Here is a 26319-nt window from a genome sequence, read left to right on the forward strand (position 1 = left end):
AATTGGAAAGACACAGGCAGGCAAATGTGCATTGCCGCAGCATTACAATAGCCATGACGTGGAAGCAACCAAAAAGTCCATCAACAGATGAGTGGACAAAGGAGAACTGGTACATGTACAGACAGAATATTAGCCAAGGAAGAAAAGGACACAATGCCATTTGCAGCACCGTACATGAGTCTAGAGGTGATCACGTGACTTGTAGTAAGTCAGAAAGAGAAAGACACGTATCGTATGATATCACTTATAGGTGTTACCTAAAAATTGATACCAGTGAAGATATTTCCACAGAGAAGGGCAATCCCAGATTCATTAAACAAACTTATGGTTCACCAACGGAAAGGTGTGAGGACTGGATACATTACGAGATTGGGGTTAACAGACATATACAAACACAGGTGAAATATATAATCACCAAAGACCTACAGAATACCAAGAGAAGACTACTCAACATTCTGTCCTAACGTACATGGCAAAAGGATCCCAGGAAGAACAGACATATGTATATGTGTAAAAGAACCACATCTTGCACACCTGCAACAAGCCAAACATTGTAATCAAACATGCTGTGATAAAAAAATAAAAAAATTAAATTAAAAAAACGAACAAGAAGTAGTGAGACAAACTTAAGGGGCCTTCTCCTGGCACATTTCATTCCAAATTACAACCTAGAACACGACTTCCATTGAGGCTCTGCTGCCCTAGTAACCAGATTTGGTAAGGGAGAACCGCTGCCCCCTTGTGGCCGTTTCACACAACAGCACCTTTAATCCCAGCGCTAATGGTCAGTGGATATTCAAAATCATTGCAGGCCTGTAAATGACACCTGCCCTGAAAACAAATCCTGGGGTCATATATCGACCAAAAAATTCAAAAGACGTCCATATTTCAAAACGACACTTTCAAGAGGCATATTTTGTTCTGCATATTTGTTCTGCACATTAGGGTTCTGCTTCTTTTTCTTTCTTTCTTTCTTTGTTAAAAAAAAAAAAAAAAAACGGGAATGGAAAAAGGCAACCCTCAGAATGGGAGAAAATATTTGCAAACGAATCCATGGACAAAGGTTTAATCTCCAATATATATAACAGCTCATGCAGCTTAATATTAAAAAAAAAAAACAACCCAATACAAAAATGGGCAGAAGATCTAAATAGACGTTTCTTCAAAGAAGACACAGAGATGGCCAAGACGCACATGAAAAGCTGCTCAACATCACTCATCATTAGAGAAATGCACATCAAAACTACAGTGAGGTATCACCTCAAACCTGTTAGAATGGGCATCATCAGAAAATCTACAAACAACAAATGCTGGGGAGGGTGTGGACCAAAGGAACCCGCTTCCACTATTGGTGGGAATGTGAATTGATACAGTCACTATGGAGAACAGCATGGAGGTTCCTTAAAAAACTAAAAATAGAATTACCATAGGATCCAGCAATCCCACTTCTGGGCATATACCCAGAGAAAACCATAAATCAAAAAGACACATTCACCACAATGTTCATTGCAGCACTATTTACAATAGCCAGGTAATGGAAGCAACCTAAATGCCCACAGACAGACGAACGGATGATGATGTGGTCCATATATAAAACGGAATATTACTCAGCCATAAAAAGGAACGAAACTGGGTCATCTGTGGAGACGTCGACGGATCTACAGACTGTCATACAGAGTGAAGTAAGTCAGAAGGAGAAAAACAAATATTGTATATTCATGCATATATGTGGAACCTAGAAAAATGGTACAGATGACCCGGTTTGCAGGGCAGAAAGAGAGACACAGAGGTAGAGAACAAACGTATGGACACCAAGAGGGGGGAAGCCATGGGTTGGTGGTGGTGGGATGAGTTGGGAGATTGGGATTGTCCTGTATACATGTATATGCATAAAATAGATAACTAATAATAATCCTGCTGAATAAAAAAATCAACTTAAATTTCAAAATTTTTAAAAATAAATAAAATTTTTAAATAAAACGGAAAAGAAGTTCTTCCCTTCACACAGATGTATTTATAGGAATGAATTATTTCCATGCTTATATCTATAAATACATAGAAGAGGAATAAAATCTAACTTGAACCAAAAAAGAAAAAAAAAACCCAGAACCCACCAGTTGTACAGAGGGAAACCCATCAGGGCACTTTCTCCAGCGGGAAACAATTCTGAAATTGGTCAGAGGTGGGGAATCACCTCCCATGCAGCCAGCAGCCCCCCCCCCACCCCCGCAAGGAGCGTCCTCATTGCAAAGCTGGGGGACCGTGCCGAGGCCTCTGTGAGTAAACGTGAGCCGAGCCCCAGGCCAGCTGCTGCTGAACTGTTCCCACCCTTCCCAGGTAAAACACCTGAATATGTACGAGGGCTTGAAAGCCTAGAGGAAGGGCCGTGGAGCCACAGCAGCGACAGCACGCAGGCCGACTTGGTGCCTGCAGGCCAGCCAGGATGGTCCTGGCCCCGGGCGCTCTTCTGGAAGCTTTCCATTTCCCTGCCTGGGATACTCCTCCTGTCCCGGCCCCCACTGCTTTTTTCCTTCCTCACCTCTGCCCGGGGAGAAATTCCAGCGGAAGGTATGGGTGACACATCCTCTTCTTTAGCAGGTGGCAGCCCGGCAACTCCTGCAGAAAGTCCAGCAGAGCCCCACTCACACCGGGCCACCCACAGAGCCGTGGCCCCTCCCTCCCTCCCACCAGCACAGCCCCGAGACTGCTGACGGGGCAGAGAATATGGCGTCAGGCACAGCTGCAGGGGCTCTTGCTGCCTGGAGCAGTGTTTATATGGACCTCAACCCAGGCACACCTGGGGAGGGCTGGCCGGCAGGGTCAGGCTGCCCAGGTCAGCCCATCCTCACCCCTCAGGGACTCACATTGCAGAAAATGGACCTCGCTGAACCGGCCAGGTCCAAGGAACAGGTGTGGGCTCCTGAGAGTCTGGATAGACAAGGGGCTGCAGCTCCGGCTTGTTTTCTAATTCCTTTTATCTGGCCCATGAGTGGGAGACAACTTCAAGAAGACCCTCTCCTAATGAGAGGAACCCAGGAGTCAGGGAGAGGAGCGGTGATGGGTGGAGACAGAGGCCTGGTGCCCCGGCTGCGGTGGAAGCCTCTGGAAGACCAGGCAGAGGGAGGCCGCACAGAGTGATGCCCAGGGTCACAGACCTGTCGGAGCTGCTGTCTGTTCGTTCAAGTCCTGCTCTGAGGTGCTCTGTGTCAGCTCTGAGTGACAGGTGATCTGGGCTGCTCTGCAATGAGGGCTACGTGCACGGTACCTGTGTGCCCAGCCCTGCCGGGGTACCTGCCCAGGGGAGCTCCGTATCCTGGGAGGGGGCCTGACCACGAGAGCGCCATGGGCTGCTGGGGAGGGGGGGCCTGCCCAGGTGAGCTCCGTATCCTGGGATTGCCCTGACCACGAGAGCCCCGTGGGCTGCTGGGGACCTGGTAAACGATGTCGGGACAGTCAGTGAAGCCACCGAGGATATACATCCGGTAGTTCCTAATTCCTACACCCTGCTGGTCATTCTACCATCCACCAGGACACGGTATTCTGTATTAGACTTCAGTGATGCCTTCTTCTGTATTCCATTGGTCCCCGAAAGGCTCTGCTGCCCTAGTAACCAGATTAGGGAATGGAGAAATGCTGCCGCCTTGTGGCCGTTTCCCACAACAGCAGCTTTAAACCCAGTGCTCATGGTCACTAAATATTCACACTCACTGCAGCCTGTAAATGGCACCTGCCCTGAAAAACAATCCTGGGGTCGAAAATGGACCCAAAACTTCTAAAGAGGGCAACCGTGCAAGAAGACAATTTCAAGAGGTTAATTGTACTCTCCGTTTTTTTCTGTTTTTCTGTACCAGAAGTTGAAAACGGCCCCTCCGCCACGCCCCGGTCCCCGAGGCCTCCGTTGCCCTGCCGGGGCGGGCTGGCCGCGGGGATGGCGGTAAGGCGCAAGGACAAGCGAAGCTGGGCCTCAAGAGGCAGCCCGCGGTCCCCGCCCCCGTCTACGGCCATACCACCCTGAACGCGCCCGATCTCGTCTGATCTCGGAAGCTAAGCAGGGTCGGGCCTGGTTAGTACTTGGATGGGAGACCGCCTGGGAATACCGGGTGCTGTAGGCTTTTGGCCTCCCGCTGCTGCGGCTCCGCCTTCTCCTTTAGTCGCCCGCGGCGGTGGCCGCCAGCTCCGCCCCCCGCCGGGCACCGCTGCAGGCCCCACCTCCTCCGCCCCCCCCCCACCACAGCGCGCCAGAGGGGCCGCTCCATGCGGCCCGAAGGCGGCCTTGGAAGGCAGCGGCACACCTGAAGCTCCGGGGGTGTCTGGCCCGGACCCAGACTCCGCCGCGGGCCCGGGGGGCGGGTTGAACCGCCCCCCCACCACCACCACAGCGCGCCAGAGGAGCCGCTGCATGCGGCCCGAAGGCGGCCCTGGAAGGCAGCGGCACACCTGAAGCTCCGGGGGTGGCTGGCCCGGACCCAGACTCCGCCGCGGGCCCGGGGGCCGTCCGTGCGGCCCGCGAGCCCCTCCACCTGCACCTGGCCGGCCCCACCGGCGCCCAGCCCCGGCGCCGCCACCTGTCCGCCGGTGTGGCTCTCTGCAGCTCTCTCCGGATAAAGCTGGATAAAGGTCTGGATGGGAAGGAGGGGCAGTGATTCAGCCTATTGCTCTTAGTGCCCCTCCCCCACACTCAGAAGCCCTTTGTGACAAGGCCACAGCTCTGTGATGCAGGCCTGGGGTTCTGCCATCAAGTGAACTCCCAGAGCTCTGTTGCCTGAGGGCGGCAATGCAGTTCAGAAGACGGAGAATCTCTTTTCTTTGAAAAACACTGTTGCTATCTGGCTGAGATCCAGCCCAACTTCCTGGGTGATTGATATCATCCTTGGCTTCCTGTGTGGACTGGGGCTCTTCCTCATGTTACTCCCCTGCTTCCAGAGTAATCCATTCTTAGCACCACCTAGGAAACCTAGAAACATCAGGAAGCATCAAGTAGAGCTGAAGGGGAGGAGCAGGAGTAGGAAGAAAAGGAGATCTTTGAAAGCTTGCAGAGATTGCCTGGAAGAACTGGAGGGGACTCACAACCTGGCTTCACCTCTGCGGAGCTGCCTGGGGAGGCTTCCTGGCAAGGGCAACTTTCACCAGCTCTCATGTCAAGACCCTCCTGGTGAGATGTGCAAAGCAGTGCCTGCTGGAGCCTGTGGAGGATACTGCTTGAAGGCTTGGGAACCCTGCAGGAACACCTCCTGTAGGGTTTCCTTCCTGGTTCAAGACACTCGAGAGGTGCTGGAAGCACATATTACAAGGTTTTGGGTAAAGCACGGGCGGACCCTACCCCTCAAGGTCCTCAAGCCCGTCAATCTCTTGAAGTCGACAAAGTTCCAACCCTCCACCATCCTGCGGTTAGCCTCGTCCCCTTCAGCCACCTGTGTATCTGGGCCCCACTCAACAGTCACGTTTGCTGAGTTCCTGGAGAAACCTCCTCAGGCTCATTCAGGAGAGAAGGTGAGAACAGAAGAGTCCGTTCCTGCCCTGAAGAGGCCTCTCCTTGTCCCCTCCACTGTGTGTAAGGAAATCCAGAGTGCCCTGGGAGCGATTCCACCTGGTGACTACCATGGGCCCTCAAAGGCTTCTCTGACTGCACAGCAGGGAAGGCCACCTTCTCAGTCCCTCACGCTCAGCCTTGTGGGCAGAACCTGGAAGAGTGAGACTGTGGAATGGGTCAAGAGGGACAGCCTAGAGCCAGGTCCAAGTTCAGCAATGGTCAGGAACGAGCCAAGAGAGGAGAGTGGTGGTCAGGCCTCAGGAGACCCCTGCCATAGGGTAACAGTGATGGAGGCGAACTTAGGATCCCAATCTTTGAGAGGTGAAGAGGCCAGGGAGGCTGTGGAGGCCAAGGAGTCTCCTGCTCTTCAACCACAGTCTAGTGTTATCTTGGAAACCAAAGTGTTGACAAAATCCCAAACCACAAATGTACCTATGAGGAGTTTAGAGGTGCCAGGGGCCAGGAAAAGTTTCCTACTACCTAGAATGTCTGTTTTCCAACATCTAGGTGAGCCATGCCTTAACATGGAGGTTGCTAGTGAGTTTAACTCCAAAGTAAAGGTACAGTCAGACAACCAGCTTCAGGACTTTCCCAAACACAGGTTCCTTGCTGCAGACAACTTGGCTTCTCAGGTGCCTCAGTGCCATCCCCAGAGAGTCCCCACCAGAGACACGTTAGCTTCCCAGGAGCCAAGTGGCCTTATGGAAGGCCAAAGGAGCAACCTAGGGCAGCAGGAGCCCCAAACTTCAAAACTCCAAGACTCATGGAAGAGCCAGAGCAAGATGATTGCCCCTACTTACAAAAGAGAGGACCGTAGGAGGCATAAACCAGGAGAGCATGAAGAGAGGTTTAAAGAATGAGGGACCCCTCAAGCTGGAAGTACGAGCCGCCCTGCCCAGGTCAGGGGAATAACAGACTCTATTGGGAGCAGATGTCTCCAGCTCATGCCAGAGAAGAAATGTAGCCCTCCAGAGAGCCTCTTCAGAAAAAGGATGAGGCTATTTTTAAAGTGGATTTTCCCCAATAAAAAAGTCAATGGTCGAGATGCTCTGCAAAGAAAAAAAAAAAGCCCATATCAGCCACTGCCCGGAGTCACGGATCAGTCCAAAGCAGATCAACCTTGAAGAGTGAGACTGCTGAGGGTCAGGCACTCATGCCCGCTGTTGGACAGATCGTAGAAGAAACAAGAGCGATTCACCATGGACTTCACGCCACAAAGTTAAATGAACACAGACTGGAATGCCAAGTCCCAGTGTGTGGGGGTTTCTGCTGCCATAGGCTTACCTCCTACCCAGAGCAAGGGAGAATGATGGGTTCTACAGCCTGCAGTCATAAAGCCACCTCCAAGGGCCAGAGTTGTGCTGTCAGGGAAAGGGAAGTCAGACACCAACAGAGTTTGAACAGTGTAAGGTTCGACGATGAGCAGCTGGGCCTAAGGTGCCTCCCATCCTTGCCCCCCAGGAAGAGTGTGTTTCCAGTTAGTACCTGCCAGTATGGGCCAAGGATTCCAGGTGCCCCAGCCCGCCATAAGCACTGTCCAAGGCATTGTCATCTTTGGGGAGGTGTCTTGCCTGGTCGACAGTAAAATCCTTCTTTAGTCTTCCCTTTAGTAGGAAAACATGTCTCCAAGTAAAATTTCAGTCCATGTAGAGAAAATGATTTTCTCATTAGCACATCCAAGATATTTAATGTTCCCCAATACATATATATATATATTTTTTTTTTCTAATAAAAGCATAGTGTAATGGCAAAAAAAAAGAAATTTAAAACGGCATGGAAAACTGCTGAACATTAGGAATAATTAAAGATATGCAAATCCAAATTACAAAAACCTATCCGCTCACACCAGTCAGAATGGCCATCAGCAAGAATTCTGCAAAAAGTAAATGCTGAAGGGGTTTTAGAGAAATGCCTACCCTTGGTCCAAAGTGGGACATGGTAAGAGCCAGTAGTGAAAACAAAAATGAGGTGCCTTGTAAAGGTAAATACTGAGCTACCATTCAATCAAGCATACCCACTGCTGGGCCTATCGCCTGAGGGGATGAGAATCAAAAAAAAACACAGGCTGGGCTTCACTGGTGGCCCAGTGGTTGAGAGCCCACCTGCCAATGCAGGGGACACGCGTTCATGCCCCGGGTCGGGAAGATCCCACGTGCCGCGGAGCGGCTTGTCCCGTGAGCTAGGGCTGCTGGGCCTGTGCGTCCGGAGCCTGTGCTCTGCAATGGGAGGGTCCACCGCAGTGAGAGGCCCACGTACCGCATTAAAAAAAAAAAAAAAAAAAAAAAAAAAAAAAAAACACAGGCTGGCAATCCTCCACTCCAGCAATATTTACCATAGCCAACACTTGGAAGCTACGAAAATGTCCATCAACAGAGGAATGCACAAAGAAGAAGTGGTCCATGTACACAATGGAATATGACTCCAATAAAAAAATATATAAATACAATTTATAAAACAAACATAAGTAAGGAGACATCAGCTTTGGGGGGCACATTCCACTCTAATATATAACCGAGGAACACCACTGCCCGGATGGTCTGTTTGCCTAGTTCCCAGGTTGGGAAAAGCAGAAATGCTGCCGCCCTCTGGCCGTTACCTGCAACAGCAGCTTTAAGACCTGTGCTAAGGGTCACTTCATATGCAGCAGTACTGGTGGGCTGTAAATGAAACCTGCCCTCAAAACGTCTTGAGGGAGGTAATGGCCAAAATATTTCTAAATGTCACACACACTTCACGAAAACAATTTGAAGAGGTAAGCTGTACTCACAGTTGAAGAAAAGAAGGACATGCCAGAAAGCTCAATTTCAAGGGATTATGAGACGCATGCAAATCCAGCCACAAAGTGGTATATCGGCTCACACTAGTCAGAATAAACATAAGAATTAAACATAATAAGCAAAAAAACTACAAACAAAAAATGCTGAAGGTGTTGTGGAGAAGTGCATACCCTCAACTTTAAGCGGGACGTAACCTCGGAAGAGCCACTAGTGAGAACAGACTGGAGGTGCCTCTACAAGGTAAACATTCCGCTACCATATGATCCAGCAGGCCCACTCCTGGGCCTATAACCTAAGAAGACAGAATTGGAAAGACACAGGCAGGCAAATGTGCATTGCCGCAGCATTACAATAGCCATGACGTGGAAGCAACCAAAAAGTCCATCAACAGATGAGTGGACAAAGGAGAACTGGTACATGTACAGACAGAATATTAGCCAAGGAAGAAAAGGACACAATGCCATTTGCAGCACCGTACATGAGTCTAGAGGTGATCACGTGACTTGTAGTAAGTCAGAAAGAGAAAGACACGTATCGTATGATATCACTTATAGGTGTTACCTAAAAATTGATACCAGTGAAGATATTTCCACAGAGAAGGGCAATCCCAGATTCATTAAACAAACTTATGGTTCACCAACGGAAAGGTGTGAGGACTGGATACATTACGAGATTGGGGTTAACAGACATATACAAACACAGGTGAAATATATAATCACCAAAGACCTACAGAATACCAAGAGAAGACTACTCAACATTCTGTCCTAACGTACATGGCAAAAGGATCCCAGGAAGAACAGACATATGTATATGTGTAAAAGAACCACATCTTGCACACCTGCAACAAGCCAAACATTGTAATCAAACATGCTGTGATAAAAAAATAAAAAAATTAAATTAAAAAAACGAACAAGAAGTAGTGAGACAAACTTAAGGGGCCTTCTCCTGGCACATTTCATTCCAAATTACAACCTAGAACACGACTTCCATTGAGGCTCTGCTGCCCTAGTAACCAGATTTGGTAAGGGAGAACCGCTGCCCCCTTGTGGCCGTTTCACACAACAGCACCTTTAATCCCAGCGCTAATGGTCAGTGGATATTCAAAATCATTGCAGGCCTGTAAATGACACCTGCCCTGAAAACAAATCCTGGGGTCATATATCGACCAAAAAATTCAAAAGACGTCCATATTTCAAAACGACACTTTCAAGAGGCATATTTTGTTCTGCATATTTGTTCTGCACATTAGGGTTCTGCTTCTTTTTCTTTCTTTCTTTCTTTGTTAAAAAAAAAAAAAAAAAAACGGGAATGGAAAAAGGCAACCCTCAGAATGGGAGAAAATATTTGCAAACGAATCCATGGACAAAGGTTTAATCTCCAATATATATAACAGCTCATGCAGCTTAATATTAAAAAAAAAAAACAACCCAATACAAAAATGGGCAGAAGATCTAAATAGACGTTTCTTCAAAGAAGACACAGAGATGGCCAAGACGCACATGAAAAGCTGCTCAACATCACTCATCATTAGAGAAATGCACATCAAAACTACAGTGAGGTATCACCTCAAACCTGTTAGAATGGGCATCATCAGAAAATCTACAAACAACAAATGCTGGGGAGGGTGTGGACCAAAGGAACCCGCTTCCACTATTGGTGGGAATGTCAATTGATACAGTCACTATGGAGAACAGCATGGAGGTTCCTTAAAAAACTAAAAATAGAATTACCATAGGATCCAGCAATCCCACTTCTGGGCATATACCCAGAGAAAACCATAAATCAAAAAGACACATTCACCACAATGTTCATTGCAGCACTATTTACAATAGCCAGGTAATGGAAGCAACCTAAATGCCCACAGACAGACGAACGGATGATGATGTGGTCCATATATAAAACGGAATATTACTCAGCCATAAAAAGGAACGAAACTGGGTCATCTGTGGAGACGTCGACGGATCTACAGACTGTCATACAGAGTGAAGTAAGTCAGAAGGAGAAAAACAAATATTGTATATTCATGCATATATGTGGAACCTAGAAAAATGGTACAGATGACCCGGTTTGCAGGGCAGAAAGAGAGACACAGAGGTAGAGAACAAACGTATGGACACCAAGAGGGGGGAAGCCATGGGTTGGTGGTGGTGGGATGAGTTGGGAGATTGGGATTGTCCTGTATACATGTATATGCATAAAATAGATAACTAATAATAATCCTGCTGAATAAAAAAATCAACTTAAATTTCAAAATTTTTAAAAATAAATAAAATTTTTAAATAAAACGGAAAAGAAGTTCTTCCCTTCACACAGATGTATTTATAGGAATGAATTATTTCCATGCTTATATCTATAAATACATAGAAGAGGAATAAAATCTAACTTGAACCAAAAAAGAAAAAAAAAACCTGAACCCACCAGTTATACACAGGAATACCCATCAGGGCACTTGCTCCAGCGGCAAACAATTCTGAAGTTGGTCAGAGGTGGGGAATCATCTCCCATGCAGCCAGCAGCCCCCCCCACCCCCGCAAGGAGCGTCCTCATTGCAAAGCTGGGGGACCGTGCCGAGGCCTCTGTGAGTAAACGTGAGCCGAGCCCCAGGCCAGCTGCTGCTGAACTGTTCCCACCCTTCCCAGGTAAAACACCTGAATATGTACGAGGGCTTGAAAGCCTAGAGGAAGGGCCGTGGAGCCACAGCAGCGACAGCACGCAGGCCGACTTGGTGCCTGCAGGCCAGCCAGGATGGTCCTGGCCCCGGGCGCTCTTCTGGAAGCTTTCCATTTCCCTGCCTGAGATACTCCTCCTGTCCCGGCCCCCACTGCTTTTTTCCTTCCTCACCTCTGCCCGGGGAGAAATTCCAGCGGAAGGTATGGGTGACACATCCTCTTCTTTAGCAGGTGGCAGCCCGGCAACTCCTGCAGAAAGTCCAGCAGAGCCCCACTCACACCGGGCCACCCACAGAGCCGTGGCCCCTCCCTCCCTCCCACCAGCACAGCCCCGAGACTGCTGACGGGGCAGAGAATATGGCGTCAGGCACAGCTGCAGGGGCTCTTGCTGCCTGGAGCAGTGTTTATATGGACCTCAACCCAGGCACACCTGGGGAGGGCTGGCCGGCAGGGTCAGGCTGCCCAGGTCAGCCCATCCTCACCCCTCAGGGACTCACATTGCAGAAAATGGACCTCGCTGAACCGGCCAGGTCCAAGGAACAGGTGTGGGCTCCTGAGAGTCTGGATAGACAAGGGGCTGCAGCTCCGGCTTGTTTTCTAATTCCTTTTATCTGGCCCATGAGTGGGAGACAACTTCAAGAAGACCCTCTCCTAATGAGAGGAACCCAGGAGTCAGGGAGAGGAGCGGTGATGGGTGGAGACAGAGGCCTGGTGCCCCGGCTGCGGTGGAAGCCTCTGGAAGACCAGGCAGAGGGAGGCCGCACAGAGTGATGCCCAGGGTCACAGACCTGTCGGAGCTGCTGTCTGTTCGTTCAAGTCCTGCTCTGAGGTGCTCTGTGTCAGCTCTGAGTGACAGGTGATCTGGGCTGCTCTGCAATGAGGGCTACGTGCACGGTACCTGTGTGCCCAGCCCTGCCGGGGTACCTGCCCAGGGGAGCTCCGTATCCTGGGAGGGGGCCTGACCACGAGAGCGCCATGGGCTGCTGGGGAGGGGGGGCCTGCCCAGGTGAGCTCCGTATCCTGGGATTGCCCTGACCACGAGAGCCCCGTGGGCTGCTGGGGACCTGGTAAACGATGTCGGGACAGTCAGTGAAGCCACCGAGGATATACATCCGGTAGTTCCTAATTCCTACACCCTGCTGGTCATTCTACCATCCACCAGGACACGGTATTCTGTATTAGACTTCAGTGATGCCTTCTTCTGTATTCCATTGGTCCCCGAAAGGCTCTGCTGCCCTAGTAACCAGATTAGGGAATGGAGAAATGCTGCCGCCTTGTGGCCGTTTCCCACAACAGCAGCTTTAAACCCAGTGCTCATGGTCACTAAATATTCACACTCACTGCAGCCTGTAAATGGCACCTGCCCTGAAAAACAATCCTGGGGTCGAAAATGGACCCAAAACTTCTAAAGAGGGCAACCGTGCAAGAAGACAATTTCAAGAGGTTAATTGTACTCTCCGTTTTTTTCTGTTTTTCTGTACCAGAAGTTGAAAACGGCCCCTCCGCCACGCCCCGGTCCCCGAGGCCTCCGTTGCCCTGCCGGGGCGGGCTGGCCGCGGGGATGGCGGTAAGGCGCAAGGACAAGCGAAGCTGGGCCTCAAGAGGCAGCCCGCGGTCCCCGCCCCCGTCTACGGCCATACCACCCTGAACGCGCCCGATCTCGTCTGATCTCGGAAGCTAAGCAGGGTCGGGCCTGGTTAGTACTTGGATGGGAGACCGCCTGGGAATACCGGGTGCTGTAGGCTTTTGGCCTCCCGCTGCTGCGGCTCCGCCTTCTCCTTTAGTCGCCCGCGGCGGTGGCCGCCAGCTCCGCCCCCCGCCGGGCACCGCTGCAGGCCCCACCTCCTCCGCCCACCCCCCCACCACAGCGCGCCAGAGGGGCCGCTCCATGCGGCCCGAAGGCGGCCTTGGAAGGCAGCGGCACACCTGAAGCTCCGGGGGTGTCTGGCCCGGACCCAGACTCCGCCGCGGGCCCGGGGGGCGGGTTGCACCGCCCCCCCCACCACCACAGCGCGCCAGAGGAGCCGCTGCATGCGGCCCGAAGGCGGCCCCGGAAGGCAGCGGCACACCTGAAGCTCCGGGGGTGGCTGGCCCGGACCCAGACTCCGCCGCGGGCCCGGGGGCCGTCCGTGCGGCCCGCGAGCCCCTCCACCTGCACCTGGCCGGCCCCACCGGCGCCCAGCCCCGGCGCCGCCACCTGTCCGCCGGTGTGGCTCTCTGCAGCTCTCTCCGGATAAAGCTGGATAAAGGTCTGGATGGGAAGGAGGGGCAGTGATTCAGCCTATTGCTCTTAGTGCCCCTCCCCCACACTCAGAAGCCCTTTGTGACAAGGCCACAGCTCTGTGATGCAGGCCTGGGGTTCTGCCATCAAGTGAACTCCCAGAGCTCTGTTGCCTGAGGGCGGCAATGCAGTTCAGAAGACGGAGAATCTCTTTTCTTTGAAAAACACTGTTGCTATCTGGCTGAGATCCAGCCCAACTTCCTGGGTGATTGATATCATCCTTGGCTTCCTGTGTGGACTGGGGCTCTTCCTCATGTTACTCCCCTGCTTCCAGAGTAATCCATTCTTAGCACCACCTAGGAAACCTAGAAACATCAGGAAGCATCAAGTAGAGCTGAAGGGGAGGAGCAGGAGTAGGAAGAAAAGGAGATCTTTGAAAGCTTGCAGAGATTGCCTGGAAGAACTGGAGGGGACTCACAACCTGGCTTCACCTCTGCGGAGCTGCCTGGGGAGGCTTCCTGGCAAGGGCAACTTTCACCAGCTCTCATGTCAAGACCCTCCTGGTGAGATGTGCAAAGCAGTGCCTGCTGGAGCCTGTGGAGGATACTGCTTGAAGGCTTGGGAACCCTGCAGGAACACCTCCTGTAGGGTTTCCTTCCTGGTTCAAGACACTCGAGAGGTGCTGGAAGCACATATTACAAGGTTTTGGGTAAAGCACGGGCGGACCCTACCCCTCAAGGTCCTCAAGCCCGTCAATCTCTTGAAGTCGACAAAGTTCCAACCCTCCACCATCCTGCGGTTAGCCTCGTCCCCTTCAGCCACCTGTGTATCTGGGCCCCACTCAACAGTCACGTTTGCTGAGTTCCTGGAGAAACCTCCTCAGGCTCATTCAGGAGAGAAGGTGAGAACAGAAGAGTCCGTTCCTGCCCTGAAGAGGCCTCTCCTTGTCCCCTCCACTGTGTGTAAGGAAATCCAGAGTGCCCTGGGAGCGATTCCACCTGGTGACTACCATGGGCCCTCAAAGGCTTCTCTGACTGCACAGCAGGGAAGGCCACCTTCTCAGTCCCTCACGCTCAGCCTTGTGGGCAGAACCTGGAAGAGTGAGACTGTGGAATGGGTCAAGAGGGACAGCCTAGAGCCAGGTCCAAGTTCAGCAATGGTCAGGAACGAGCCAAGAGAGGAGAGTGGTGGTCAGGCCTCAGGAGACCCCTGCCATAGGGTAACAGTGATGGAGGCGAACTTAGGATCCCAATCTTTGAGAGGTGAAGAGGCCAGGGAGGCTGTGGAGGCCAAGGAGTCTCCTGCTCTTCAACCACAGTCTAGTGTTATCTTGGAAACCAAAGTGTTGACAAAATCCCAAACCACAAATGTACCTATGAGGAGTTTAGAGGTGCCAGGGGCCAGGAAAAGTTTCCTACTACCTAGAATGTCTGTTTTCCAACATCTAGGTGAGCCATGCCTTAACATGGAGGTTGCTAGTGAGTTTAACTCCAAAGTAAAGGTACAGTCAGACAACCAGCTTCAGGACTTTCCCAAACACAGGTTCCTTGCTGCAGACAACTTGGCTTCTCAGGTGCCTCAGTGCCATCCCCAGAGAGTCCCCACCAGAGACACGTTAGCTTCCCAGGAGCCAAGTGGCCTTATGGAAGGCCAAAGGAGCAACCTAGGGCAGCAGGAGCCCCAAACTTCAAAACTCCAAGACTCATGGAAGAGCCAGAGCAAGATGATTGCCCCTACTTACAAAAGAGAGGACCGTAGGAGGCATAAACCAGGAGAGCATGAAGAGAGGTTTAAAGAATGAGGGACCCCTCAAGCTGGAAGTACGAGCCGCCCTGCCCAGGTCAGGGGAATAACAGACTCTATTGGGAGCAGATGTCTCCAGCTCATGCCAGAGAAGAAATGTAGCCCTCCAGAGAGCCTCTTCAGAAAAAGGATGAGGCTATTTTTAAAGTGGATTTTCCCCAATAAAAAAGTCAATGGTCGAGATGCTCTGCAAAGAAAAAAAAAAGCCCATATCAGCCACTGCCCGGAGTCACGGATCAGTCCAAAGCAGATCAACCTTGAAGAGTGAGACTGCTGAGGGTCAGGCACTCATGCCCGCTGTTGGACAGATCGTAGAAGAAACAAGAGCGATTCACCATGGACTTCACGCCACAAAGTTAAATGAACACAGACTGGAATGCCAAGTCCCAGTGTGTGGGGGTTTCTGCTGCCATAGGCTTACCTCCTACCCAGAGCAAGGGAGAATGATGGGTTCTACAGCCTGCAGTCATAAAGCCACCTCCAAGGGCCAGAGTTGTGCTGTCAGGGAAAGGGAAGTCAGACACCAACAGAGTTTGAACAGTGTAAGGTTCGACGATGAGCAGCTGGGCCTAAGGTGCCTCCCATCCTTGCCCCCCAGGAAGAGTGTGTTTCCAGTTAGTACCTGCCAGTATGGGCCAAGGATTCCAGGTGCCCCAGCCCGCCATAAGCACTGTCCAAGGCATTGTCATCTTTGGGGAGGTGTCTTGCCTGGTCGACAGTAAAATCCTTCTTTAGTCTTCCCTTTAGTAGGAAAACATGTCTCCAAGTAAAATTTCAGTCCATGTAGAGAAAATGATTTTCTCATTAGCACATCCAAGATATTTAATGTTCCCCAATACATATATATATATATTTTTTTTTTCTAATAAAAGCATAGTGTAATGGCAAAAAAAAAGAAATTTAAAACGGCATGGAAAACTGCTGAACATTAGGAATAATTAAAGATATGCAAATCCAAATTACAAAAACCTATCCGCTCACACCAGTCAGAATGGCCATCAGCAAGAATTCTGCAAAAAGTAAATGCTGAAGGGGTTTTAGAGAAATGCCTACCCTTGGTCCAAAGTGGGACATGGTAAGAGCCAGTAGTGAAAACAAAAATGAGGTGCCTTGTAAAGGTAAATACTGAGCTACCATTCAATCAAGCATACCCACTGCTGGGCCTATCGCCTGAGGGGATGAGAATCAAAAAAAAACACAGGCTGGGCTTCACTGGTGGCCCAGTGGTTGAGAGCCCACCTGCCAATGCAGGGGACACGCGTTCATGCCCCGGGTCGGGAAGATCCCACGTGCCGCGGAGCGGCTTGTCCCGTGAGCTAGGGCTGCTGGGCCTGTGCGTCCGGAGCCTGTGCTCTGCAATGGGAGGGTCCACCGCAGTGAGAGGCCCACGTACCGCATTAAAAAAAAAAAAAAAAAAAAAAAAAAAAAAAAAAACACAGGCTGGCAATCCTCCACTCCAGCAATATTTACCATAGCCAACACTTGGAAGCTACGAAAATGTCCATCAACAGAGGAATGCACAAAGAAGAAGTGGTCCATGTACACAATGGAATATGACTCCAATAAAAAAATATATAAATACAATTTATAAAACAAACATAAGTAAGGAGACATCAGCTTTGGGGGGCACATTCCACTCTAATATATAACCGAGGAACACCACTGCCCGGATGGTCTGTTTGCCTAGTTCCCAGGTTGGGAAAAGCAGAAATGCTGCCGCCCTCTGGCCGTTACCTGCAACAGCAGCTTTAAGACCTGTGCTAAGGGTCACTTCATATGCAGCAGTACTGGTGGGCTGTAAATGAAACCTGCCCTCAAAACGTCTTGAGGGAGGTAATGGCCAAAATATTTCTAAATGTCACACACACTTCACGAAAACAATTTGAAGAGGTAAGCTGTACTCACAGTTGAAGAAAAGAAGGACATGCCAGAAAGCTCAATTTCAAGGGATTATGAGACGCATGCAAATCCAGCCACAAAGTGGTATATCGGCTCACACTAGTCAGAATAAACATAAGAATTAAACATAATAAGCAAAAAAACTACAAACAAAAAATGCTGAAGGTGTTGTGGAGAAGTGCATACCCTCAACTTTAAGCGGGACGTAACCTCGGAAGAGCCACTAGTGAGAACAGACTGGAGGTGCCTCTACAAGGTAAACATTCCGCTACCATATGATCCAGCAGGCCCACTCCTGGGCCTATAACCTAAGAAGACAGAATTGGAAAGACACAGGCAGGCAAATGTGCATTGCCGCAGCATTACAATAGCCATGACGTGGAAGCAACCAAAAAGTCCATCAACAGATGAGTGGACAAAGGAGAACTGGTACATGTACAGACAGAATATTAGCCAAGGAAGAAAAGGACACAATGCCATTTGCAGCACCGTACATGAGTCTAGAGGTGATCACGTGACTTGTAGTAAGTCAGAAAGAGAAAGACACGTATCGTATGATATCACTTATAGGTGTTACCTAAAAATTGATACCAGTGAAGATATTTCCACAGAGAAGGGCAATCCCAGATTCATTAAACAAACTTATGGTTCACCAACGGAAAGGTGTGAGGACTGGATACATTACGAGATTGGGGTTAACAGACATATACAAACACAGGTGAAATATATAATCACCAAAGACCTACAGAATACCAAGAGAAGACTACTCAACATTCTGTCCTAACGTACATGGCAAAAGGATCCCAGGAAGAACAGACATATGTATATGTGTAAAAGAACCACATCTTGCACACCTGCAACAAGCCAAACATTGTAATCAAACATGCTGTGATAAAAAAATAAAAAAATTAAATTAAAAAAACGAACAAGAAGTAGTGAGACAAACTTAAGGGGCCTTCTCCTGGCACATTTCATTCCAAATTACAACCTAGAACACGACTTCCATTGAGGCTCTGCTGCCCTAGTAACCAGATTTGGTAAGGGAGAACCGCTGCCCCCTTGTGGCCGTTTCACACAACAGCACCTTTAATCCCAGCGCTAATGGTCAGTGGATATTCAAAATCATTGCAGGCCTGTAAATGACACCTGCCCTGAAAACAAATCCTGGGGTCATATATCGACCAAAAAATTCAAAAGACGTCCATATTTCAAAACGACACTTTCAAGAGGCATATTTTGTTCTGCATATTTGTTCTGCACATTAGGGTTCTGCTTCTTTTTCTTTCTTTCTTTCTTTGTTAAAAAAAAAAAAAAAAAACGGGAATGGAAAAAGGCAACCCTCAGAATGGGAGAAAATATTTGCAAACGAATCCATGGACAAAGGTTTAATCTCCAATATATATAACAGCTCATGCAGCTTAATATTAAAAAAAAAAAACAACCCAATACAAAAATGGGCAGAAGATCTAAATAGACGTTTCTTCAAAGAAGACACAGAGATGGCCAAGACGCACATGAAAAGCTGCTCAACATCACTCATCATTAGAGAAATGCACATCAAAACTACAGTGAGGTATCACCTCAAACCTGTTAGAATGGGCATCATCAGAAAATCTACAAACAACAAATGCTGGGGAGGGTGTGGACCAAAGGAACCCGCTTCCACTATTGGTGGGAATGTCAATTGATACAGTCACTATGGAGAACAGCATGGAGGTTCCTTAAAAAACTAAAAATAGAATTACCATAGGATCCAGCAATCCCACTTCTGGGCATATACCCAGAGAAAACCATAAATCAAAAAGACACATTCACCACAATGTTCATTGCAGCACTATTTACAATAGCCAGGTAATGGAAGCAACCTAAATGCCCACAGACAGACGAACGGATGATGATGTGGTCCATATATAAAACGGAATATTACTCAGCCATAAAAAGGAACGAAACTGGGTCATCTGTGGAGACGTCGACGGATCTACAGACTGTCATACAGAGTGAAGTAAGTCAGAAGGAGAAAAACAAATATTGTATATTCATGCATATATGTGGAACCTAGAAAAATGGTACAGATGACCCGGTTTGCAGGGCAGAAAGAGAGACACAGAGGTAGAGAACAAACGTATGGACACCAAGAGGGGGGAAGCCATGGGTTGGTGGTGGTGGGATGAGTTGGGAGATTGGGATTGTCCTGTATACATGTATATGCATAAAATAGATAACTAATAATAATCCTGCTGAATAAAAAAATCAACTTAAATTTCAAAATTTTTAAAAATAAATAAAATTTTTAAATAAAACGGAAAAGAAGTTCTTCCCTTCACACAGATGTATTTATAGGAATGAATTATTTCCATGCTTATATCTATAAATACATAGAAGAGGAATAAAATCTAACTTGAACCAAAAAAGAAAAAAAAAACCTGAACCCACCAGTTATACACAGGAATACCCATCAGGGCACTTGCTCCAGCGGCAAACAATTCTGAAGTTGGTCAGAGGTGGGGAATCATCTCCCATGCAGCCAGCAGCCCCCCCCACCCCCGCAAGGAGCGTCCTCATTGCAAAGCTGGGGGACCGTGCCGAGGCCTCTGTGAGTAAACGTGAGCCGAGCCCCAGGCCAGCTGCTGCTGAACTGTTCCCACCCTTCCCAGGTAAAACACCTGAATATGTACGAGGGCTTGAAAGCCTAGAGGAAGGGCCGTGGAGCCACAGCAGCGACAGCACGCAGGCCGACTTGGTGCCTGCAGGCCAGCCAGGATGGTCCTGGCCCCGGGCGCTCTTCTGGAAGCTTTCCATTTCCCTGCCTGAGATACTCCTCCTGTCCCGGCCCCCACTGCTTTTTTCCTTCCTCACCTCTGCCCGGGGAGAAATTCCAGCGGAAGGTATGGGTGACACATCCTCTTCTTTAGCAGGTGGCAGCCCGGCAACTCCTGCAGAAAGTCCAGCAGAGCCCCACTCACACCGGGCCACCCACAGAGCCGTGGCCCCTCCCTCCCTCCCACCAGCACAGCCCCGAGACTGCTGACGGGGCAGAGAATATGGCGTCAGGCACAGCTGCAGGGGCTCTTGCTGCCTGGAGCAGTGTTTATATGGACCTCAACCCAGGCACACCTGGGGAGGGCTGGCCGGCAGGGTCAGGCTGCCCAGGTCAGCCCATCCTCACCCCTCAGGGACTCACATTGCAGAAAATGGACCTCGCTGAACCGGCCAGGTCCAAGGAACAGGTGTGGGCTCCTGAGAGTCTGGATAGACAAGGGGCTGCAGCTCCGGCTTGTTTTCTAATTCCTTTTATCTGGCCCATGAGTGGGAGACAACTTCAAGAAGACCCTCTCCTAATGAGAGGAACCCAGGAGTCAGGGAGAGGAGCGGTGATGGGTGGAGACAGAGGCCTGGTGCCCCGGCTGCGGTGGAAGCCTCTGGAAGACCAGGCAGAGGGAGGCCGCACAGAGTGATGCCCAGGGTCACAGACCTGTCGGAGCTGCTGTCTGTTCGTTCAAGTCCTGCTCTGAGGTGCTCTGTGTCAGCTCTGAGTGACAGGTGATCTGGGCTGCTCTGCAATGAGGGCTACGTGCACGGTACCTGTGTGCCCAGCCCTGCCGGGGTACCTGCCCAGGGGAGCTCCGTATCCTGGGAGGGGGCCTGACCACGAGAGCGCCATGGGCTGCTGGGGAGGGGGGGCCTGCCCAGGTGAGCTCCGTATCCTGGGATTGCCCTGACCACGAGAGCCCCGTGGGCTGCTGGGGACCTGGTAAACGATGTCGGGACAGTCAGTGAAGCCACCGAGGATATACATCCGGTAGTTCCTAATTCCTACACCCTGCTGGTCATTCTACCATCCACCAGGACACGGTATTCTGTATTAGACTTCAGTGATGCCTTCTTCTGTATTCCATTGGTCCCCGAAAGGCTCTGCTGCCCTAGTAACCAGATTAGGGAATGGAGAAATGCTGCCGCCTTGTGGCCGTTTCCCACAACAGCAGCTTTAAACCCAGTGCTCATGGTCACTAAATATTCACACTCACTGCAGCCTGTAAATGGCACCTGCCCTGAAAAACAATCCTGGGGTCGAAAATGGACCCAAAACTTCTAAAGAGGGCAACCGTGCAAGAAGACAATTTCAAGAGGTTAATTGTACTCTCCGTTTTTTTCTGTTTTTCTGTACCAGAAGTTGAAAACGGCCCCTCCGCCACGCCCCGGTCCCCGAGGCCTCCGTTGCCCTGCCGGGGCGGGCTGGCCGCGGGGATGGCGGTAAGGCGCAAGGACAAGCGAAGCTGGGCCTCAAGAGGCAGCCCGCGGTCCCCGCCCCCGTCTACGGCCATACCACCCTGAACGCGCCCGATCTCGTCTGATCTCGGAAGCTAAGCAGGGTCGGGCCTGGTTAGTACTTGGATGGGAGACCGCCTGGGAATACCGGGTGCTGTAGGCTTTTGGCCTCCCGCTGCTGCGGCTCCGCCTTCTCCTTTAGTCGCCCGCGGCGGTGGCCGCCAGCTCCGCCCCCCGCCGGGCACCGCTGCAGGCCCCACCTCCTCCGCCCACCCCCCCACCACAGCGCGCCAGAGGGGCCGCTCCATGCGGCCCGAAGGCGGCCTTGGAAGGCAGCGGCACACCTGAAGCTCCGGGGGTGTCTGGCCCGGACCCAGACTCCGCCGCGGGCCCGGGGGGCGGGTTGCACCGCCCCCCCCACCACCACAGCGCGCCAGAGGAGCCGCTGCATGCGGCCCGAAGGCGGCCCCGGAAGGCAGCGGCACACCTGAAGCTCCGGGGGTGGCTGGCCCGGACCCAGACTCCGCCGCGGGCCCGGGGGCCGTCCGTGCGGCCCGCGAGCCCCTCCACCTGCACCTGGCCGGCCCCACCGGCGCCCAGCCCCGGCGCCGCCACCTGTCCGCCGGTGTGGCTCTCTGCAGCTCTCTCCGGATAAAGCTGGATAAAGGTCTGGATGGGAAGGAGGGGCAGTGATTCAGCCTATTGCTCTTAGTGCCCCTCCCCCACACTCAGAAGCCCTTTGTGACAAGGCCACAGCTCTGTGATGCAGGCCTGGGGTTCTGCCATCAAGTGAACTCCCAGAGCTCTGTTGCCTGAGGGCGGCAATGCAGTTCAGAAGACGGAGAATCTCTTTTCTTTGAAAAACACTGTTGCTATCTGGCTGAGATCCAGCCCAACTTCCTGGGTGATTGATATCATCCTTGGCTTCCTGTGTGGACTGGGGCTCTTCCTCATGTTACTCCCCTGCTTCCAGAGTAATCCATTCTTAGCACCACCTAGGAAACCTAGAAACATCAGGAAGCATCAAGTAGAGCTGAAGGGGAGGAGCAGGAGTAGGAAGAAAAGGAGATCTTTGAAAGCTTGCAGAGATTGCCTGGAAGAACTGGAGGGGACTCACAACCTGGCTTCACCTCTGCGGAGCTGCCTGGGGAGGCTTCCTGGCAAGGGCAACTTTCACCAGCTCTCATGTCAAGACCCTCCTGGTGAGATGTGCAAAGCAGTGCCTGCTGGAGCCTGTGGAGGATACTGCTTGAAGGCTTGGGAACCCTGCAGGAACACCTCCTGTAGGGTTTCCTTCCTGGTTCAAGACACTCGAGAGGTGCTGGAAGCACATATTACAAGGTTTTGGGTAAAGCACGGGCGGACCCTACCCCTCAAGGTCCTCAAGCCCATCAATCTCTTGAAGTCGACAAAGTTCCAACCCTCCACCATCCTGCGGTTAGCCTCGTCCCCTTCAGCCACCTGTGTATCTGGGCCCCACTCAACAGTCACGTTTGCTGAGTTCCTGGAGAAACCTCCTCAGGCTCATTCAGGAGAGAAGGTGAGAACAGAAGAGTCCGTTCCTGCCCTGAAGAGGCCTCTCCTTGTCCCCTCCACTGTGTGTAAGGAAATCCAGAGTGCCCTGGGAGCGATTCCACCTGGTGACTACCATGGGCCCTCAAAGGCTTCTCTGACTGCACAGCAGGGAAGGCCACCTTCTCAGTCCCTCACGCTCAGCCTTGTGGGCAGAACCTGGAAGAGTGAGACTGTGGAATGGGTCAAGAGGGACAGCCTAGAGCCAGGTCCAAGTTCAGCAATGGTCAGGAACGAGCCAAGAGAGGAGAGTGGTGGTCAGGCCTCAGGAGACCCCTGCCATAGGGTAACAGTGATGGAGGCGAACTTAGGATCCCAATCTTTGAGAGGTGAAGAGGCCAGGGAGGCTGTGGAGGCCAAGGAGTCTCCTGCTCTTCAACCACAGTCTAGTGTTATCTTGGAAACCAAAGTGTTGACAAAATCCCAAACCACAAATGTACCTATGAGGAGTTTAGAGGTGCCAGGGGCCAGGAAAAGTTTCCTACTACCTAGAATGTCTGTTTTCCAACATCTAGGTGAGCCATGCCTTAACATGGAGGTTGCTAGTGAGTTTAACTCCAAAGTAAAGGTACAGTCAGACAACCAGCTTCAGGACTTTCCCAAACACAGGTTCCTTGCTGCAGACAACTTGGCTTCTCAGGTGCCTCAGTGCCATCCCCAGAGAGTCCCCACCAGAGACACGTTAGCTTCCCAGGAGCCAAGTGGCCTTATGGAAGGCCAAAGGAGCAACCTAGGGCAGCAGGAGCCCCAAACTTCAAAACTCCAAGACTCATGGAAGAGCCAGAGCAAGATGATTGCCCCTACTTACAAAAGAGAGGACCGTAGGAGGCATAAACCAGGAGAGCATGAAGAGAGGTTTAAAGAATGAGGGACCCCTCAAGCTGGAAGTACGAGCCGCCCTGCCCAGGTCAGGGGAATAACAGACTCTATTGGGAGCAGATGTCTCCAGCTCATGCCAGAGAAGAAATGTAGCCCTCCAGAGAGCCTCTTCAGAAAAAGGATGAGGCTATTTTTAAAGTGGATTTTCCCCAATAAAAAAGTCAATGGTCGAGATGCTCTGCAAAGAAAAAAAAAAAGCCCATATCAGCCACTGCCCGGAGTCACGGATCAGTCCAAAGCAGATCAACCTTGAAGAGTGAGACTGCTGAGGGTCAGGCACTCATGCCCGCTGTTGGACAGATCGTAGAAGAAACAAGAGCGATTCACCATGGACTTCACGCCACAAAGTTAAATGAACACAGACTGGAATGCCAAGTCCCAGTGTGTGGGGGTTTCTGCTGCCATAGGCTTACCTCCTACCCAGAGCAAGGGAGAATGATGGGTTCTACAGCCTGCAGTCATAAAGCCACCTCCAAGGGCCAGAGTTGTGCTGTCAGGGAAAGGGAAGTCAGACACCAACAGAGTTTGAACAGTGTAAGGTTCGACGATGAGCAGCTGGGCCTAAGGTGCCTCCCATCCTTGCCCCCCAGGAAGAGTGTGTTTCCAGTTAGTACCTGCCAGTATGGGCCAAGGATTCCAGGTGCCCCAGCCCGCCATAAGCACTGTCCAAGGCATTGTCATCTTTGGGGAGGTGTCTTGCCTGGTCGACAGTAAAATCCTTCTTTAGTCTTCCCTTTAGTAGGAAAACATGTCTCCAAGTAAAATTTCAGTCCATGTAGAGAAAATGATTTTCTCATTAGCACATCCAAGATATTTAATGTTCCCCAATACATATATATATATTTTTTTTTCTAATAAAAGCATAGTGTAATGGCAAAAAAAAAGAAATTTAAAACGGCATGGAAAACTGCTGAACATTAGGAATAATTAAAGATATGCAAATCCAAATTACAAAAACCTATCCGCTCACACCAGTCAGAATGGCCATCAGCAAGAATTCTGCAAAAAGTAAATGCTGAAGGGGTTTTAGAGAAATGCCTACCCTTGGTCCAAAGTGGGACATGGTAAGAGCCAGTAGTGAAAACAAAAATGAGGTGCCTTGTAAAGGTAAATACTGAGCTACCATTCAATCAAGCATACCCACTGCTGGGCCTATCGCCTGAGGGGATGAGAATCAAAAAAAAACACAGGCTGGGCTTCACTGGTGGCCCAGTGGTTGAGAGCCCACCTGCCAATGCAGGGGACACGCGTTCATGCCCCGGGTCGGGAAGATCCCACGTGCCGCGGAGCGGCTTGTCCCGTGAGCTAGGGCTGCTGGGCCTGTGCGTCCGGAGCCTGTGCTCTGCAATGGGAGGGTCCACCGCAGTGAGAGGCCCACGTACCGCATTAAAAAAAAAAAAAAAAAAAAAAAAAAAACACAGGCTGGCAATCCTCCACTCCAGCAATATTTACCATAGCCAACACTTGGAAGCTACGAAAATGTCCATCAAGAGAGGAATGCACAAAGAAGAAGTGGTCCATGTACACAATGGAATATGACTCCAATAAAAAAATATATAAATACAATTTATAAAACAAACATAAGTAAGGAGACATCAGCTTTGGGGGGCACATTCCACTCTAATATATAACCGAGGAACACCACTGCCCGGATGGTCTGTTTGCCTAGTTCCCAGGTTGGGAAAAGCAGAAATGCTGCCGCCCTCTGGCCGTTACCTGCAACAGCAGCTTTAAGACCTGTGCTAAGGGTCACTTCATATGCAGCAGTACTGGTGGGCTGTAAATGAAACCTGCCCTCAAAACGTCTTGAGGGAGGTAATGGCCAAAATATTTCTAAATGTCACACACACTTCACGAAAACAATTTGAAGAGGTAAGCTGTACTCACAGTTGAAGAAAAGAAGGACATGCCAGAAAGCTCAATTTCAAGGGATTATGAGACGCATGCAAATCCAGCCACAAAGTGGTATATCGGCTCACACTAGTCAGAATAAACATAAGAATTAAACATAATAAGCAAAAAAACTACAAACAAAAAATGCTGAAGGTGTTGTGGAGAAGTGCATACCCTCAACTTTAAGCGAGACGTAACCTCGGAAGAGCCACTAGTGAGAACAGACTGGAGGTGCCTCTACAAGGTAAACATTCCGCTACCATATGATCCAGCAGGCCCACTCCTGGGCCTATAACCTAAGAAGACAGAATTGGAAAGACACAGGCAGGCAAATGTGCATTGCCGCAGCATTACAATAGCCATGACGTGGAAGCAACCAAAAAGTCCATCAACAGATGAGTGGACAAAGGAGAACTGGTACATGTACAGACAGAATATTAGCCAAGGAAGAAAAGGACACAATGCCATTTGCAGCACCGTACATGAGTCTAGAGGTGATCACGTGACTTGTAGTAAGTCAGAAAGAGAAAGACACGTATCGTATGATATCACTTATAGGTGTTACCTAAAAATTGATACCAGTGAAGATATTTCCACAGAGAAGGGCAATCCCAGATTCATTAAACAAACTTATGGTTCACCAACGGAAAGGTGTGAGGACTGGATACATTACGAGATTGGGGTTAACAGACATATACAAACACAGGTGAAATATATAATCACCAAAGACCTACAGAATACCAAGAGAAGACTACTCAACATTCTGTCCTAACGTACATGGCAAAAGGATCCCAGGAAGAACAGACATAT

General features: G+C 50.3%; 3 non-coding genes across 3 annotated transcripts; all 3 read left to right on the plus strand.

Moving 5' to 3' along the window:
• The first annotated feature begins 3993 nt into the window (after positions 1–3993).
• LOC132496580 (5S ribosomal RNA) lies at positions 3994–4112 on the plus strand. The gene has a single exon (XR_009533475.1). It is a non-coding gene; the product is annotated as a 5S ribosomal RNA (ribosomal RNA).
• Positions 4113–12602: 8490 nt separating this feature from the next.
• Positions 12603–12721, plus strand: LOC132496582 (5S ribosomal RNA). The gene has a single exon (XR_009533477.1). It is a non-coding gene; the product is annotated as a 5S ribosomal RNA (ribosomal RNA).
• An 8488-nt stretch (positions 12722–21209) lies between these two features.
• Positions 21210–21328, plus strand: LOC132496583 (5S ribosomal RNA). The gene has a single exon (XR_009533478.1). It is a non-coding gene; the product is annotated as a 5S ribosomal RNA (ribosomal RNA).
• The last annotated feature ends 4991 nt before the right edge of the window (positions 21329–26319 follow it).

This window comes from Mesoplodon densirostris, chromosome 9 (genome assembly GCF_025265405.1).
Source record: "Mesoplodon densirostris isolate mMesDen1 chromosome 9, mMesDen1 primary haplotype, whole genome shotgun sequence".
Lineage (NCBI taxonomy): Eukaryota > Metazoa > Chordata > Mammalia > Artiodactyla > Ziphiidae > Mesoplodon > Mesoplodon densirostris.